We start from the raw sequence: 19221 nt of genomic DNA on the forward strand, positions 1-19221 counted from the left end.
ATAATTATTTAATCAAAATATTTTTTATTTCATACGCCATTTTGCTGCAAATTATGTAACAGTTCCATGTTTTATAAAAACTCAATTACTTAATTTTTTTTCAGAGCAACACACTGCAAAAAATTTGTATGGTGTGACACAGGTTAATTATTTTAAAAACTTGCCGTGTTATTGTACTTTTCAAAAATGTATAAAAGTTTCCAAACTTGAAGTTAGAACAAAAGATATTACAATTTTAATGCAACAAAACGGGCCTTTTCAGAGAAAAATAACAAAGAAAAATAAACACATTTCCTCGACTGTAACTGTTGTTTGTTTATTTCTTTTTGAATAAAAGCCTCGATTTTTGTTTGTTATTTTGCTCTGAAAACCCCTGTTTTTTTGCATTAAAATTGTAATATCTTTCGTTCTAATTTGAACTTTGGAAATTTGTAGGGGAAGGTGGCGGACAGTGAGACACCTTTTTTTCAAATTTGTATATCTTAGAATGTTTTCAAGATAGCTTAACAAAACTTTGAAGACAGTTTAAGACACATTTTATCTTAATGTTGCAAAAAATCTTGTAGTTAAAGAATGAATGAGAGCATCACATTGGACTAAAATGTAGAAAAAGTCAAAACGTCTCACTGTTTGCAAGGGTTGCGATCAGTGAGACATTCTTAGATGAAAAATAAATTTACGAAAATGTCAAATAATTAGTTAATTGACAAGTACATAATTAATTAATTTATGTTACTTTAACCCATTTTTTCAAATAAAAATAACAAAAAGCCCAAAAAAATGAAAGAAAAAACACTTCGAAATTATATTGAAGTCATGCTAAAATAATAAATTTTTTTTTAAATTTATATGTCTCACTGTTTGCTTTTTAAAAAATCTATGTCTCACTGTTTGCTTTTACAAAATGTCTCACTGTTCACTTTTTGTCATTTTTCGGAAAAATATAAAATTAGAAAAAACGAGAAGGAATTCTAATTACATGATATTTTTTTATGAAAGAACATATAAATATAATACATATGTAAAAAAAGTTCTGTCCACTAACCAGATTTTTTTGTGTTATACACTCCTTTTATAACACTCCAAAAACTACTTTCACCTGATTTTGGTTGATATTTTACGGTGTAGGAAAAAGGACAGCTTTAATTTAGTCGGGACAAAATTAAAAGACGCAGACGGGGAAATAAACGTTTTGACCCAAACTAGCGTTACTGTGCTTATTTTCAGAAAAGAGAAAAATGGATTGTCTCACTGTTTGCACTGTCTCACTGTTCGCACCTTTCCCCTATACATTTTTGAAAAGTGCAATAACACGGCAAGTTTTTAAAATAATAAACCAGTAGGTATCACACCATACAATTTTTTTTCGGGATGTTCCTCTCAAATAAAAGTAAGAAATTGAGTTTTTATAAAATATGGAACAGTTACATAATTTGCAGCAAAATGGCGTATGAAATAAAAAAAAATTTGGATTAAATAATTATTTCTTATTATTAGGCAATGTTTTAGTGAAAGAATTGTAAAAAACAAAAATCAATTATGACCGGAGGAAGCAAAATACTGTTGCAAAGTCGAGATTTTTCGATAATTCACAAAAACTGCATTAAATTGAAAACCGTAAGGATTTGGGATGAACAAGTTACCAAATTCTGAGAGCCCTAAAGTTGGCCTATCAGCATATTTCGTTTGATCCATTACTTTTGGGACACCCTGTATATGAATAACAATAATATCAACTAATAATATAATATATAAATCTATGTACAAATTCGAAAGAAAAAGTTAAAAACATTCAAATAAATAAACAAATATGTACCTAATAGTTTTAAAAAATAAACGTTTTATTTGCCAAAAAAAAAATGTTGAAAAAATTTGTTTTTAAACTACTAAAATAAATATCATCACTGAATACCATAACACAGAAAAAAAAAGTCGATCAGATTCCTGCGCCTACGAATACTTGCAAAAGTTATATAGAATACCAAGGTGATGTAGGTACATAGATGCGCAGAAAGATAGAAAAATTCAACACTGAATATCATACCATTTTTTTCTTCATAAATATACCTACCATGACTCTTGCACATAGAGTAAAACCAACGGAAAACGAAAACACAAGTGAATTCGGTTGCGCAAAGCAAAACCGCAATATACACTTGCAAGGCTTGCAACCCTTTTTTTTGCTATTTCCTTGATGCTGATTTGTTTTTTCTACCTAAATAGACTTTAATTTTATGACTTTGGTTCTCTAGAAAGGGAAAGAGAATGCAAGTAAAGATACCGAGAGAGAACTGAGTTGAGATGACGTTGAACTTGAGAGATGTATGGCGAAGAAAGGTCACTAATACACACAAACTCATTTACATGAAGTCTGAGTTCGTCATTCGGGGACACCCACTCTTAAGACTGGGTTCCCTTTTGCAGCGACGTCAGATCTCAAGTAAAAACATTTGTGTGTATTAGTGAATGTGTTTTGTTCTCTCGCCATCGAATTCTCTGGTTAATTCCTCTCAGGATGTTGGTTTTCATTCACTGTCTCTTTAGTCGGCTATTACATGAAGCCTCAAGAGGCGCGACTCTTTTTTTGAATTTTCTTTTGATTATCATTCTGTGAGGCGCGTACTATTACACGATGCCTCTTGAGTCAAAGACTCAAATTTGACATTTCTTTTTTGATTTCAGTATTGTTGTTGTTGTATTCCACCAAGAAGCAAAAAGAAATGAAAGGGAATGTTGAAAAAAGAAAGAGTGGAAAAAGAAACGTCAAAAAAGAGTCTCGGAATTTTGGCCCACGACTCTCCGGTCGGATAATTTTTTGTTTTATCTTCTTTCTCTTTTGCACTCATTGGTTTTGAAAAGAGGCGCGCCTCTTGAGGCTTCATGTAATAGCTGACTTATGAGATCGCACTCATGCGTGCGGGGTGGCATGCAAATGGATGTAGGTATACATAGATATTTATATGGATATGGTGTTTGTGGACGAAAACTGGTTTGAAATTCTATATTTTCATTAAAGATTTCTGGAGTGTATACCTATTTATTTTTGAAATAAAAAAGATACTTGTTTTCATGTTGCTGTTGTGGATGGCATTTGAGTTTTCTGTGTATCAGAGAAATTTTTTGCATTACAATAATAATTATAGTTCTTCAGCGGAGAATTATTTTGTTGGATTCATAAAATCCCTTTCTGCTATCAAATTATCGTCGGCCTCATAAGAAAACCTCGTAACTCCCAAAATCAAAATTTTACAAGAGAGACAATAGAGTAGAGAATTAACAGAAAAGTTGGGGAGTAAAGTGCTTTACAAAATTTGAATTTAAGGCCGTGTGTAAATTGCGTTAAATAGTTAACACCATGAAAAATTTTAGACACTATTGAGGTGAACAAAAAAATTTCAGCTTTATGGCTTATTGTTTAATATTTTTCTCTGCCTCTTTTCTGCCATGAAACTTCTTTTTAATAAAAAAAAACAAAACAAAATAATCTGCAAAAACAATTTAACTCAAATTTAACCCGGTCCCAGAGCCCAATAAATTTTTAACAGCTGAAAATTTTTTATTCACCTCAATAGTGTCAAAAATTGTACACGTGGTGCGTTCTTTTATTCGACGATGTTAACTATTGTTAACAATAGTTAACTTTCATCGTTCCTAAATGAGAAAAAAGTTACAAAGTGTAACATCGTGACGTCACAGCTTCGTTCCTAAATCCAGTGTTGAAGTTACATTTTGTTACTTTTTCCAACTCAGCTCCTGGACTTGAGTTTCAATGTTAATCTGTCAAACACAACTAAATGAGGAAGAGAGGGGATGATGTGAGAAGAGAATTTCTTGTTTGTTTCCATATTTGAAATTTTTGAATGCATATTTTTGTTTCAATTTGCTTAGAATTCAATTAAAAAGAATTATTTCAGTACCAAATTAATTCTTTCTTGTTTATTCATTCATAAAATTACTCTCAAAAAATTTTCTTTTGACAGATCAACAAAATGTAACATTAGTCGTTCCTAAATCAAAGTTGAAATTTTCTAACAAAATCTAACAAAAACAAATACAACGATTTTTTTGACATAACAACAATAGTTAACTATATTCAATAAAAGAACGGACCAACGGTGTTAACTATTTAACGCAATTCACGCACGGCCTAAGTCTTTTTAGAGTTTTCGGAATGACTTCAATTTTTCTGGGTAGCTCCGCTTACATATTTTCTAAAAAGTGGCATTCAAAAGTCATTTTCGAAAAAAGGTGGAGTTACGAGGTTTCCTTATGAGACCGACGTTATGTACGTTTAATTTTGCTTTGTTCCAAAACTTCATTAAGTTTTTTTATTTCCTCATTTATTTTCATTATTCCATTTTTGCACATAAGTATGCGGTGGGGGAACACAAAATTATATTAATTACAAATGTAGTGCAATATCATATCAACAAATAACAATAACATCTCAACAAATGTCCAAACACAAAAGAAATATAAACAAATCCATTTATAACTTGTATTAAAATCAGAAAGTTCAATTTTGGTGTAGCACATTTGGTACATTTACCAACTTCACCAACACAAACACACCCATCTGAAATTTCAGATAAACCTGAAAATCGTAACTAAATGTCAAAAAATTTAACTAAATGCCCCCTAACTTTGTATGACATCTGACCAATCAGAGCCTCTGAAAATTCAGATCTTAAGTTCAGATGGCTCTCGTTCCTCTTGTTTTATGTCCGTGGCTACATAGTCGGAACGATAGACATGTTTAAATTCATTTTGTGGAACTAGTGGAACTGTGTCTGAGTGAAGAACTAGTTACAGGAACTATTTGGCTCCGGAACTACCCATCTCTAGTATGGATTCAAGGGCAAGCACCCAACAATTCATCCTCTACTTGGACTTCACAGCAACATCACCGTGGGATTGAACCATGAGGAAACCATCGTAGCATGCCTGATAGACATCGAGAAGGCATTTGACAGCGTCTGGATCAATGGGCTCATCTATAAGCTAATGCAATTTGACTTTCCAGGATATCTGGTAAAAATTATCAAAAATTTTCTTACTAATCGTCTCTTCTTTGAACACGTTTCCAGCGACAAGTCAGGACTACGACCCATTAAGGCCGGAGTCCCGCAAGGGTCAAGGTAAGACCCTTTTCTCTTCAACATTTTCACCGCAAATCAACTCGAAAACTCGCCAGACACAAGGACCAAACTGTATGCAGATGACTCCATCACTTACACAACATCCACATCGCCAGAGATAGCAGTCGGTAGAGTGCAGGAGCACGTCTAAAAATCTCTGGAACTACTACCTTAGATGGTGATTGAAGATCAATACCAGCAAAACGGAACTAATGTGCTTCAGACCACCACAGACAAGGACGAGGGCCGGAAGAAGGAGTGTTCCAACCAAGGCACTCACAACAATTGACGGTAGCGGAAGAATTCATTTAAAGAATCAACGGTAGCGTCAGCAGTTCCAGTTAGGCCGAACTACTTGGTGAACCCCTTATATGAGCTACTCCGACATATTCAGAGCACAGGTCTATAAGTTACAAATCACATCTAGGCAAAATAACATCAAGGTGAGCCTAGCGCCACACACCAAATTACGATCAAATTACACAAATGGTAGCATGCCAGTGCAGACAAAAAAATGCGAAAACGTTTTGCGAAATTTTCGGAACTACCCCACCAGGCAGTATCGATGCTACGGACAGTACTGATCCTGGACCGATAAGCAATAATCGGGTCAGAGTTATACGGATTCCGGGGGCTAGCAAAGTAATGCACGAGGTGAGAAGAAAATTAAGAGTCGCGAGTTGGAGCGTGGGTAGTATGAACGGCCTAAGCTGTGAATTAGAAGAGATGATAAAGAGGAGGCGAGTGGACATCTTGTGCGTTCAAGAAACCAAGTGGCGAAACACTGGAAACAAAGCCCAGTCACATGGTCTTATAGTGTTAAATACCATGTTCATTAAACAAAGCCGACACCTTATCAGTTAGCAGCGGTGGAAATGAAACACTGATCGACTACCATCTTGTATCTAGTTTTATGAAGCGATCACCCAGCAACACCGTCTCCTACTGATAGAATTTTTAATGGAGACGAAGGCGGCAAACAAACAAAGACAAGCTATCGGGTAATCAAGTGGAACAACCTGGACAGAGAAAAAGGCGATGCATTCATTTCTATTATGAGAAATTATCTGTGCGGAACCATCAGCAGAGTACAATATGAAGAGTGCAGAGTACAAAATATGTCTGACTCTCTGCAAAGAACTTGCTTGGTGAAGGCGAGGTCACTGTTAGGAACATCTAAAGGAAACTGCTAACGGGAAAAATAAACATGGTGGTGGAGCGATGAAGTCAAATCAGTGATATTTTGGTGCCGATTTGCCTCCCATCGGCAACGCACGTGTGAAAGTCTCGTCCCGTCGGAAAAGAGTGTTCTCGTTGTGTTTTTAATTATTTTTTACATAGTTCCTGTCATTTTTGTTTTTATTCTGTTTACAACAAATAATTATAAAAAAAATAAAAAAAAAAACAATAGCCCATTTAAATCAAAAATATAAATACATAAATTAAACCAAAAAAAAAAATAACCTCGCGGTGTGCATATAAAATATATTCATAAAAAGTGCAATAACAAACAACAACAACACTCAGTACCTCTCCCGCAATAAGAAAAAAAAAAAAAACAAACAAACAATAGTTCACCGTCCCTAACCAAATAATATAATACCAAACAAAATGCAAATACAATAACAACAACAACCGTAGCATCGCCAAATCACAAAAAAAAAGTCTCGCGCCTCTAAATAATAGTCTTCAGTGCATGTGCATAACGAGTTTTCCTTCTTTTCCTTCCCCCATCATTCTCGCAGTCGAATTAGCTTAATGATTGTGGTATTGTGAGTGGAGCTTCTTCTCATAATGCCGCAATCGTTATCAGTTCGTCTCCAGACAGATTATTGTATGTGTTAATAAATAACCAGGGGCGGATCGATACAAATTGTCACTAAGGCATAACACTAGTGACAATTTGTTTTGTTGAAGCTCAAATTGGAATTTATGTAAGACATTCAATATAGGTAATTGTCGGATAAGGTTTTTTGAAGTTTTAGTGTATTTAAATGGTAGGTAATTTCAGGGTCGACTATGCCAACATTCGTGGGCTTAGATCGAATTTTTGCGATGTGTACATTTATACTGTGCAAAACAGGCCAGCTGTTTTGGCACTAGGTGAGACCCAGATAAGTGAAAATTCAGAATGTTCTGAATTCAATCTTAATGGGTATTGCTTGGTGCCATTATTCTTTTCTCACCACGGTCTCGCCATTTATATTCGAAATGATGTTGCCTATCAACTTCAACCACAATACGGTCAGTGCATTAACACTAATTTTAACTTCATGTGGTTCAAATTTACAATTAACAAGCGCATCATCCATACATCGTCGCCTCAATAAAATATTGTCGTATGTGCAAAATTGAGGTTTTGAGATTTGAATGCAGTTTTGCTAATTGATTTTTTCTCTTTCATTCTGTGAAATCCGTTTTTCGATATCTGCCTTCGTTTCCGAGATAATCAGTATGCATTTTGTCGTATGTGTAGGTTAACAAACATTTTCAGTATCTATTTGTCGTAAGTGCACTGAAAACGTGCACATACGACAAAAATTATCACATACTACAATTTTTTCATACAAAATCTGTGTTTTCTTCGTTCGGTAAATAATTGTAGTATGTGCTATTTTTGCTACACATACGACAATATTTTACTGGAATTTCGGTAAACGTTTGTCGTATGTCCCATAAGGAAATACACAGACGAGTGTAATTTCAGTCGCAATCAAGATGTCGAGCAGGGCTGACGAGTCACCTGCGCCAAGTTTATCGGAGGTGCTTTATGCGTAATATGATAATGCATACTAAATGCTTAAAAAGTGGTTTTATGATTTTATTTTATTTAGCATGAGCAACGAAATATTGAATTCCTCGATGTCGATCCATTAGGTTCGCCCAATGAGTGCTCTGAATCCAGTGACAAGGACTTTTCAGTAGACAATGAAGATAACGGCGATCCCACGTACTAGTTAGAAAATCAAAATGAAAACTCGGCCCTCCGAAATTTTTATGAAGCTGCACATGATATTCTTATGTCTATACTCCATCCACATCTAAAAATAATCAACCCAACGATCGGAATCTACCATTCTAATTCTAAAAATTGTTCAAAAATAACATAAAAATGTTTTATTTTTTCTATGAATTAAATGTGATTTAAGTTTTTTTCTGTTTGGACAAAATAAAGTATAGGTATTTTAAGAACGGCCATTCCACACGGAGAAGACACAAACATTGACTTTGTTTTCAGTCTATCTCGTTGAAGAAGCAACCTTTTTTCTTGAAACTTGGTAGGTGTTAAAGGCTCATGATAAAGTTGATGTTCTAGAAGTTTCACGAAAAACTAATTTAACGTAGCCAAATTATTCACAGATAAAGCGGTAACGGAGAAGACGCGTACAAATCTTCTCCGTTACCGTCTTTGTCTGTTAATAATTTAGCTATTTTGAATTCGTTTTTCTTGAAACTTCTAGAACTTCAACTTTATAATGTGCCCTTAAGACCTACCAAGTTTCAAGAAAAAAGATTGCTTCTTCAACGAGATAGACTGGATAATAACATGAAAATGTCCTAAAAATGCGAATGGAATGGCATAAAAATAATACTTTTTCTGTGATTTAAATTTTATTTTAAGTTTTTTTCTTTTGTTTAAACAAAAAAAAATATATTTTAAGAATTAAGAGTTAAGTTGCTCTATTTTAAAATAATAAATTAACGTAAACCGTTTAAAAAGAAAAAAACCTTGTTCTATGTGCTTTTTTTTCGCATCGAAAATGTCGTATGTCGTAAACAAGTGTAGGATTAAACTTTGTTTATTTTTTGTCGTATCCCTTCAAGCAAGAAAACGGAGTCCAGAAAAGACAGTCCGACCTCCGACCGAGAAAAGCGGGGTTGCACTCACACACTTGCAACTTTTTGTGTATGAACACATAAGAGAATCGTGGTGAAAACTGAGAAAAGGAAAAAAAAGTAGACAGACATAGCCAACAACCCTTCAAGCAAGAAAACGGAGTCCAGAAAAGACAGTCCGACCTCCGACCGAGAAAAGGGGGGTTGCACTCACACACTTGCAACTTTTTGTGTATGAACACAAAGTCGAACGAGAATCGTGGTGGAAAGTGAGAAATGGAAAAAAAAGTGAAACAGACATAGCCAACAAGAGCAAAAGCGTCATTTTGTTATGTTTCGTTGAAGTGTATAGTCGCGTCGCGTCGTGTCTCGTGTCGTTGTTATTATAATATTAGTATAATTATAAACAATATCAAATTATAAACAATATGGAAACAAAAAAAGGTATGTTGTATATATCGCTCAAAGTGTTTGGGTTAAAATGTTGTTTCTTCTTGTGTTGTAGATGTAATCTCTAATGATGAAGAAAAATCTAGAAGGTGAAACATGCGATTGGGTATCTAAAAAAACACCAACAACAGCAGCAGCATCAAATGAAATAAAATGAAAAAAAATGTATTGTATTTTATATTGTATTTATTGTGAAAATTTCGTTTGCCAAAATAAAATAAAAAATAAAACAGTTTCAGTGAAAAAAAAATAAATCTTGTTCTTTTTTTGGTCGCAAATGCGAAATGTCATCCCTTTCTTATTCCTCTTTCTGGTAGGTTTTCGCTGCTCCGGCTCAGGTCCGCCTTCGGCTCCGTTTTCTCGGAATGGAGATTTTCACCACACCAATACATATGCAATCGACTTCGCGGTGATTATAATTTCCATACTAATTTGAGCCGCCTTCGGACCAGTTTCTGATCCGAAGTTGGACTCAGCTCCGCCTCAGGCGGAGCGGATTCGGACCGAGGTCGGACCTGTTTGCTTGAAGGGAAGAGCAAAAGCGTCATTTTGATATTTTTTTTTTGAAGTGTTTAGTCGCGTCGTGTCTCGTGTCGTTGTTAATAAAATATAAGTATAATTATAAACAATTATATCAAACTATTAACAATATGGAAACAAAAAAAGGTATGTTGTATATATCGCTCAAAATGTTTGGATTAAAGTGATGTGTTTCTGCTTGTGTTGTAGATGTAATCTCTAATGATGAAGAAAAAGGCAGAAGGTGAAACATGCGATTGGGCATCTAAAAAAACACCAACAACAGCAGCAACAACAAATAAAATAAAATGAAAAAAATGTATTGTATTTTATATTGTGAAAATTTCGTTTGCCAAAATTAAATAAAAAATAAAACAGTTTCAGTGAAAAAAAAAAAATAAATCTTGTTCTTTTTTTGGTCGCAAATGCGATACTTCATCCCTTTTTTATTCCTCTTTCTGGTAGGTTTTCGCTGCTCCGACTCACGTCCGCCTTCGGCTCCATTTTCTCGGAATGGAGATTTTCACCACACCAATACATATCCAATCGACTTCGCGGTGATTATAATTTCCATACTAATTTGAGCCGCCTTCGGACCAGTTTCTGATCCGAAGTCGGACTCAGCTCCGCCCCAGGCGGAGCGGATTCGGACCGAGGTCGGACCTGTTTGCTTGAAGGGATGTGTCATGAATTTGTCGTATGTGTTTGACTAACAAATTTTTTCTGTGAAAACGTTACATACGACAACGGCATATTGGACAAAATTGACTATTATTTGTTTCTGGATTGGAATATTGAAATAATTCTAACGCAATTCAATAGGCAAATGTTTTCTGTATATACCATGATATTTTTAAAAAAATTCACCGTACAGTTTTCGAGAAAAAAAATTCTGAACTTTGATTGCGTTTTCCCAAAAGTAGCCGAATGTAACATACGACATTATTTTATTGAGGCGACGACATGTTTCATTTATCGAAGTCCAAATCTGGATAGTAATTCAACTTCTAATGAATTTGATGCTCTATCCGACTCCATTCAAAGGATTGTTACCCTTCACCCTCGCACTGAAATCGTCATTACGGGCGATTTCAATGTACACAATTCTTCTTGGCTTCGCTTTTCGGGCCAGACAACACCCGAAGGAAGGTATGTTGAGATTTTTGCTGAGTTAAACCACTTAACTCAACTAGTTAACGAGCCGACTCGAATTTCGGACGTTGCTGGTCGGGCTGAAAATACTCTAGACTTGTTTCTTACCTCTGACCCTGATAAATACACTGTAAGTGTATTATTGCCTCTAGGCACATCAGATCATTGTGTCATATCTGCGAATTTCTCTTGTCAAAAAAATCCAGTTAAAGAAAAAACTCCTAAGAGAACTGTTTGGCAATATGAGAAAGCCAACTCGGAGGGTCTCAACGCTTTTTTCAAAAACTTTAACTGGTCGCTATGTTTCCTCGATAGTGACGTTGATTCCAGTACAGATATGATCACAAACTTAATTCTCTCCGGAATGAGACATTTTATCCTGAATAGGGCTAAAACAATCAAACCAAAAGAGAATTCGTGGTTTGATTCGAGCTGTAAAGAGGTTATCAGGGAAAAAGAGGTAATGTTCCGTCATTATAAAGCCAACCCCACTGAGGAAAATCAGATAAGATTTAAACAAGCTAGAAAGGCCAGCAACGCCCATATTCGACGAATAAAATTTTTGCATGAGCAAAAATTAAGACAAAAAATACTACAGTGTCCCACAGGTAGTAAAAATTTTTGGTCATTTGTGAAAAATATTCGAAACTCTACAACATCTTCGGTTCCAACGCTCGTTTACAACGACACTCCTTTTGTTAGTTCTCTTGAGAAAGCCAACCTTCTCGTCAGGCAGTTCGCTGCCAATTCAACGTTAACAGAAAGTGTCATGACTCCCCCTTCACTTGAGCGAGTAAATAGTTTTATGGGACCTATCTTTTTTCGTACTCGTGCAGTGGCAAGAGTTCTTAAAGACCTTGACATACACAAATCCGCTGGCCCGGATAGTATCCCTCCCATAGTTCTGAAGAGGTGTTCTTCTACGCTGGCAAAACCACTGCGTAAGCTTTTCCATCTGTCCTAATCTACAGGTCTCTTTCCGAGTGGATGGAGAACAGCATTTGTCCAGCCTGTCCCTAAAAAAGGCGAATCTTCTTCACCCTCGAACTATCGTCCGATTGCACTTACGTCCCTTCTTTCCAAGGTCATGGAAACGCTGATTAATTTCCAGCTTAAGAAATATCTTGAAGAACGGAAGCTTCTTAATGACCGGCAGTATGGCTTTCGTAGCAATAGATCCACTGGTGATTTGATGGTTTATCTCACCGATCAGTGGAACAAATCTTTACATCGTTTTGGAGAAAGTAAGATTGTTGCGCTTGATATTTCAAAGGCATTTGATAGAGTTTGACATCAAGCTCTCTTATCGAAAATGCTTGCATTCGGTATTGATGAATCTCTTCTTCGTTGGATTAGAAATTACCTTTCGAACCGTTCAATTCAAGTCGTTTTGGATGGATTCAAGTCTGAAACCCATAATATAAACGCTGGTGTGCCCCAGGGCTCCGTTTTGTCTCCGACTCTCTTTCTCATTTTCATTAATGATTTGCTCTCTGAAACTTCTAATCCATTAAATTGTTTCGCAGATGATAGTAGCCTCAGCTTTTCATATTCGTTTGATGATTCACACCCATGTCCTTCGGATGTGGAACTCCAACGGCAAAATATGATAAGCTCATTAAATTCTGATCTTGAATGCATTGTCCAATGGGGAATAAGAAACCGCGTAGAATTTAATGCTTCTAAAACACAATGCTGCTTACTATCTTTAAAACGAAACCTTCCCCCTTTGCCACTATCCATGAGTGGTACTTGCATCGAGGAAACTGATCAGCTTTCGATTCTAGGTATGTCCATTACAAACCACCTTTTGTGGAATGAGCACATATTCGATGTAGCCAAAAACTCTGCGAAATGCTTAGGTTTCCTCCGAAGATGTAAGAAATATTTCACCCCTTCTGATCTGGCTATAATCTATAAAGCATATATTCGTCCAAAGCTCGAGTATAATTCCCATATCTGGGCAGGTGCTCCTAAGACCCACTTGAGTTATTTGGATAGAATTCAAAACAGAGCTTTTAAAATGATAGGTGATAGGTACTGATACAATCCCACCTCTTGAGCACCGCCGGAATGTATCATGCCTGTCCTTATTTTATAGGTACTTTTTTAAAAAATGTTCTAATGAAATAGCTAGCTGCATTCCTCCCCTTAAACAATTCAACCGTAATACTCGTACTTCAAGGAATGCCCATCAGTTTACACTTGAGCCCAACTTCGGACGTACCGTCAAATACAGAGATTCTTTCTTTAGTCGTACTACTAGAATGTGGAATGTATTACCCGCCTCTGTTTTTCCCTCCCATTTTAATGTTCAGAACTTTAAAACCAATGTGCATCGGTATCTCCTTTTACATCCCTTCCTCTTTTCCTAAAGCTCGTACTGTGTATATATACATAATAAGGGTACCCAAAACCCCTTTAGTGCGCGCTCATTATAAAAAAAAAAAAAAAAAATATTAAGGAAAAAGACCGCTTTCCAAGCTTGGTCCAAATGAAACTACAAACGCTACAAGAAGGAAGCAAAAAAGAAATTCGCCCAGCACTAAGCAGATAGTACGGAAAGCATGTATCACAAGCTTGGGGAAATATCTGATCCAGCTGCTGATGGAAACCAGGCTCTCCAGGAAATGCGACATGCTAAGCTGAACAAGGGTGCAGCCATCTTCAAAATTGCCGCTCATCAAAGTTCATTAACGATGCTCAAGGCCTACTATTTGTGAATGACGACAATATTCTTCACAGGTGGCGACAGTATTGTGATGAACTCCTAAATGAGCAATTTCCCAGGATATACTTTCTAACAGCTGAACCTAATTTAGAAGAAGTACCCGACCTTACAGTCGAAGAAGTTAGCGTGGCGGTGAAAAACTCCAGGAAAGGAAAAGCGATTGGTCCAGACGAAATACCCTCTGAGTTCTGGAAGAAGATGGGAGACTGGTCTGATGACCTGTGCGGGTTTGTCTTGGGTAAATCAACCACAGATGAAAAACTGAGTTTAAGAATCCGAATGGAAAAACACCGTGATTCCTCAAGGGATTTGCATATTGTGCTAGTTGATTTCGAAAAGGCATTCGATAGACAACCACAAGATCTGATATGGGTGTCCTTGAGACAGCGAGGGGTTCCAGAAACCTACGTGCGGATGATCATGGACGAGAAACTAAAAACGAAGGGAAAATGCCCCGCAGGAGTCACCGAAGGGAAGCGTCCTAAGTCCTCTGCTCTTTATCACAGTCCTTGACTTTCTGCTTGAAGGAAAAGTGACGGATCCGAAAGTGAATCAGTTATTCTTTGCTGATAATGGAGCCATCATAAGTGAAGATCCAACATCCTTGCTACGAGCAATTGATGTATGGGTGGACGTTCTGGAGGGAAGTGGATACCGCATTAGCGCGAAAAAGACAGAATATTTTTAGGCTGTCCATTTTCTGATCCAGACGGCCCTATTCTGGACATCTATTTGAATGGAACAATCCTACCCAAGTGTGAAAAGATCATATATCTTGGATCTATGATCAACAACAAGGCATCTTGTGATGACGACATCAACCACCGAATAAGTGTAGTGTGGATGAAGTGGCGCGAAACTCTGCCATCTTCTGTGACCGAAAAATGCTCCCTAAACTGAAAGGAAAGCTCTATACTGCAGTTGTTCGTCCAGCACTTACATAGGGTTCAATATGTTGGACAATTTACAGAACTTATGAGAGTAAATTGACAGCAGCTGAGATGAAGATGCTTCGCATGACAGCAGGAGTAACAAAACTTGATCGAATCAGAAGCAACAAAACCCGAGGAAGCCTTGACGTCAAAAATACCATTTTGGATAAAATGCAGCATAACCATTTAAGCTGGTACTGTCATTTAAAAAGAAGAAACCCTGAGAACCCAGTTCAAAAGGCGATTGCATACGAAGCTCAAAAACAATTGCGAAGAAGAGGCAGGCCTAAGAACTCATGGAGAAGACAAATGCAACGACAACATTCAAAACAGGGAGGCCTGCCGACGTTTCCTGAGGTCAACCCGGCGAACCCCACGTGTTGAAACGTGTGGTGAAAAGTGCTAAAAGTAAAATTGACGAAAGAAAGACAAAGCTCTTCAAGCAAACCAGTCCGACCTCGGTCAGAATCGGCTCCGAAGTGAGTCCGAGCTCGACAACGAAACGGATTTCACACTGGCTCAAATTAGTATGGAAATTATAATCACCGCCGAGCCGATTGCATATGCATTGGTGTGGTGAATATCTCCACTCCGATAAAACGGAGCTGAAGTCGTACCCGAGTCGGAGCAGCAAAAACCTACCAGAAAAAGGAACCAAAAAAGGAATGACGTTTCACATTTCCGACCTTAAAAAACAACTATATTTATTTTTTTTTTCACTAAAATTGTTTTATTTTATTTAACTTTCACAAACAAAATTTTTGGAACTATTTTCTAGAGATACAGGCTCGCGGCAGGAGTCATTGATGTAATTCTACAAATTTTCTTTTTTTCTCTGTTGAATGTTGTTCGTGGGTGGTGGTAGCGTCAGGCTTTAGAAGAAAACACACAAAATTATTAATTAATAAAATTGCTGCGGAAGCACACTTAGGAACATTTCAGAGATGCATACCTTTTTTGGATTAAAACTTTCATAAATTATTTATAATAATTAAAAAAATAAATAGACACGACCACACGACACGCCAGACTTTGCTAAAAAAAGAATATGACACTTTGTTATTCTGTTGCTTTTGTCTTTCCTTCGTCAATTTTCCTCTTCGCACTTTTTTCACCACACGTTTCTACTTCACTTTTGTGTTCATGCACAAAAAGTTGTCTATGTGTGAGTAAGGCCGTGTGTGAATTGCGTTATATAGTAAACCCCGTGTAAAATTTTCGACACTATTGAGGTGAATAAAAATGTTCAGCTGTTAAAAATTTAATGGGCTCTGGGACCTGGTTAAATCTTTCTTGCAGATGGTTTTGTTTTTTTTTTTTATTAAAAAGGAGTATCATGGCAGAAAAGAGGCAGAAAAAAGGCAGAGAAAAATATTAAACAATAAACCATACAGCTGAAATTTTTGTATTCACCTCAATAGCGTCAAAAATTTTACACGGGGTTAACTATTTAACGCAATTCACACACGGCATAAAACGGAGTGTCCAAATGGAGAAATCAAACAGAACTCCATTTTCTTGCTTGAAGGGAGGGAACAGAATAACAAAGTGTCATTTTATATTGAAGGCTTTGAATGAACAACATTTTATTTCTTTTTGTAAGTCTGGCGAGTCGTGTGGGCGTGTCTATTTGTGTTTTTATGCATCGCTGAAATGTTCCTAAGTGTGCTTCCGCAGCAATTTTATTAATTAATTATTTTGTGTGTTTTCGTAGGAAATCATCTTCTACCACCACCCACGAACAACATTCAACGGAGAAAAAAGAAAATTTGTAGAATTACATCAATGACTCCTGCCGCTGGCCTATATATCCAGAAAATAGTTCCAAAAATTTTGTTTGTGAAAGTTAAATAAAATAAAACAATTTTAGTGAACAAAAACTAAATCTTGTTCTTTTTTTGGTAGTAAATATGAAACGTCATTTCTTTTTTGTTTCCTTTTTTTGTAATGTTTTCGCTGCTCCGACTCGGCTTCGTTTTCTCGGAGTGAAGATTTTCACCACACCAACACATATGCAATCGGCTCCGCGGTGATTATAATTTCCATACTTATTTGAGCTGCCATGGAGCCCGTTTCGTTGTCGAGCTCGGACTCACTTCAGACCGAGGTCGGACTAGTTTGGTTGAAGGGGACTCAGAGTGCCCTGGGGCCTATGTCATAGATAATACATTGCATACATTGTATGATTTTAACAGTTCCTATGTATTATTTTTGTTTCATAGAAATGTCCCTTCAAGCAAGAAAACGGAGTTCTGTTTGATTTCTCCATTTGGGCACGCCATTTTACTCACACATTTACAACTTTTTGTGTATGAACACAAGGTCGAAGGAGAAATCGTGGTGAAAATACCAACATATGCAATCAGCTCCGCGGTGATTATAATTTCGATACCAATTCGAGCCGCCGTGGGACCCGTTTCGTAGTCGAGCTCTGACTCACTTCGGATCCGATTCGGACTCGTTTGCTTGAAGGGGTTATGAAGAACTGTCATCAGTGTATGAACGGAGAATCGACTGTAAGCAGAGATGGCAGAGTAGATTATGTCAGGTAATCTACTCGGTTAACTACGCGTAGTTAATCGAATAAACTACTCGCTTGATTTGTTTCATTTACTTCCTACATTTGCTACGTGTAAAAACTATATAAAAAACGTTAAATTTCAAAAATATTAACAAGTGAAAAATAGTGGACGGCAGCTGCTGTATTTTCTTGAGAATTAGGTTTAGTAAAGTAAAACCTTTTCACAGAAACCATCCCAAGTCAACCTGGTTTCAAATATTCTATTCAAATTCACACTATCACAGCTATGTATTTCGGTTTGAATAACACTTTGACAATTTGGTGGTAAAATTGGCATTTCAAACTACATTTTGACGTCTAGCGCTACGTTTGTTACATTTAACTACGCTAACTACATTAAACTACGTTTACTACCTCATTTATGTAGCAGACGTAACAAATGTAGAAAATCAAAAAAATCGCATTTTTTCCATCTCTGACTGTAAGTATTCCAATGTTGTATGATACTGTTTCAAAGAAATTTATCATACGTCATTTTAATACATTTTGTGGGAATTTTTCATACATTTCATACAGCAAGTCTTTTTGCTGTAAACAAAATTTATTTACTTAATAAAATTATAAACATGGGAGTTTTGTGTTCATAATTTAATCATAAGGAATATGCACATAATATGTATATTTTGTGTTTTTGCAAAGAAAATAATAAATTATTTTTTATTTTTTATTTTTAAATTTTATGACACGCAAGTTTCTTTTACTTTTCGTTTTGGTTAGCCAAGCCTGGTACGCTGCTCGCGCTAAATTTTAGCTCCCATACAAATTATCGAAATTTTTTAGCCGAGATAAAATGAGTCCCGTACAAATTATCGATAAATTGTGTGGGAATTTTATTTCTTCTAAAATTTAGCTCGAACAGCGTACCACATAGAATTAAGCGGATCGCACCTTAATTTAAGTGGATTTCTGTATAGTTTTTTGCTAAGATGGCCTTAAATTAAGGTGATAAGTCACATTAATTTCTTGAATGCGCAAATTAAAAAAAAAAACTGGCAGCCACCAGGGATTAAATCTACAACTGTTAGGTTACTAGGCCAGTGTCTTACCACTGTGCTATCTCACTGTTGGAAATATGTAGGTATGATAAACTGCAAGTAAAGCTAAAGTGTGACTATAATTTTAAAATTTTTACTTTTGGTCGGTTTTTTTTTTTTTAAGATGAACATTCACATTAAAATAAGATGAAGTTCACATTAAATTTAACTGAGTTTAAGTGGAATCACCTTATTTTTAGCGGATATCACCTTATTTTAAGGTGGTGAAATTTCATGTGCTCATCATCATTCATTAAGGTGATACTTTTTTTTCCTGGACACTCCAATGAAACCTAACCTCACAATTAGGGGGGTTCACATTGACCAACTTACTGGACAGACCGATTGTCATTTGGCCTGATGGCCGAATTATATTTTTCGTTCACACTCATCAGACAATTTTCATCAAAACCCATTTTTCAGCTTATTTTTAATGTATATTTTGTCTTTTCTGTCTCAAATTAAAGAGAATGGATTATCACTGTCTGCCAGACAGATATGTCGTTCAATTGACTAACATGTCCGTCCGACAACCAAGAAATCAAAATTTTTTGAAAACCATTCGGCAAACCGGACAGACAGTCGGATGCGTGTTCACATTGGGCGCTTTCATAAATGCATGGTTGCGCTAGTCTGACGAATGCAAAGCTTTCATTAATGCAAATGACAAATGTCAGGTGCTCATAAATGTAAAACGCAAATATTTGCAGCGCAAATGTGCAAATGAAAAAATTCTCATGCGCAATGAATTTAAACTTAAAGAAAGAAGGAACATGACGTAAAAGATGATACAGCTTTTCTTTGTTTCTCAATTATGTCAAAATATTAATTGGAAATTCAAAGTTCA

This window comes from Episyrphus balteatus, chromosome 1, assembly GCF_945859705.1.
Source record: "Episyrphus balteatus chromosome 1, idEpiBalt1.1, whole genome shotgun sequence".
NCBI classification, from domain to species: domain Eukaryota; kingdom Metazoa; phylum Arthropoda; class Insecta; order Diptera; family Syrphidae; genus Episyrphus; species Episyrphus balteatus.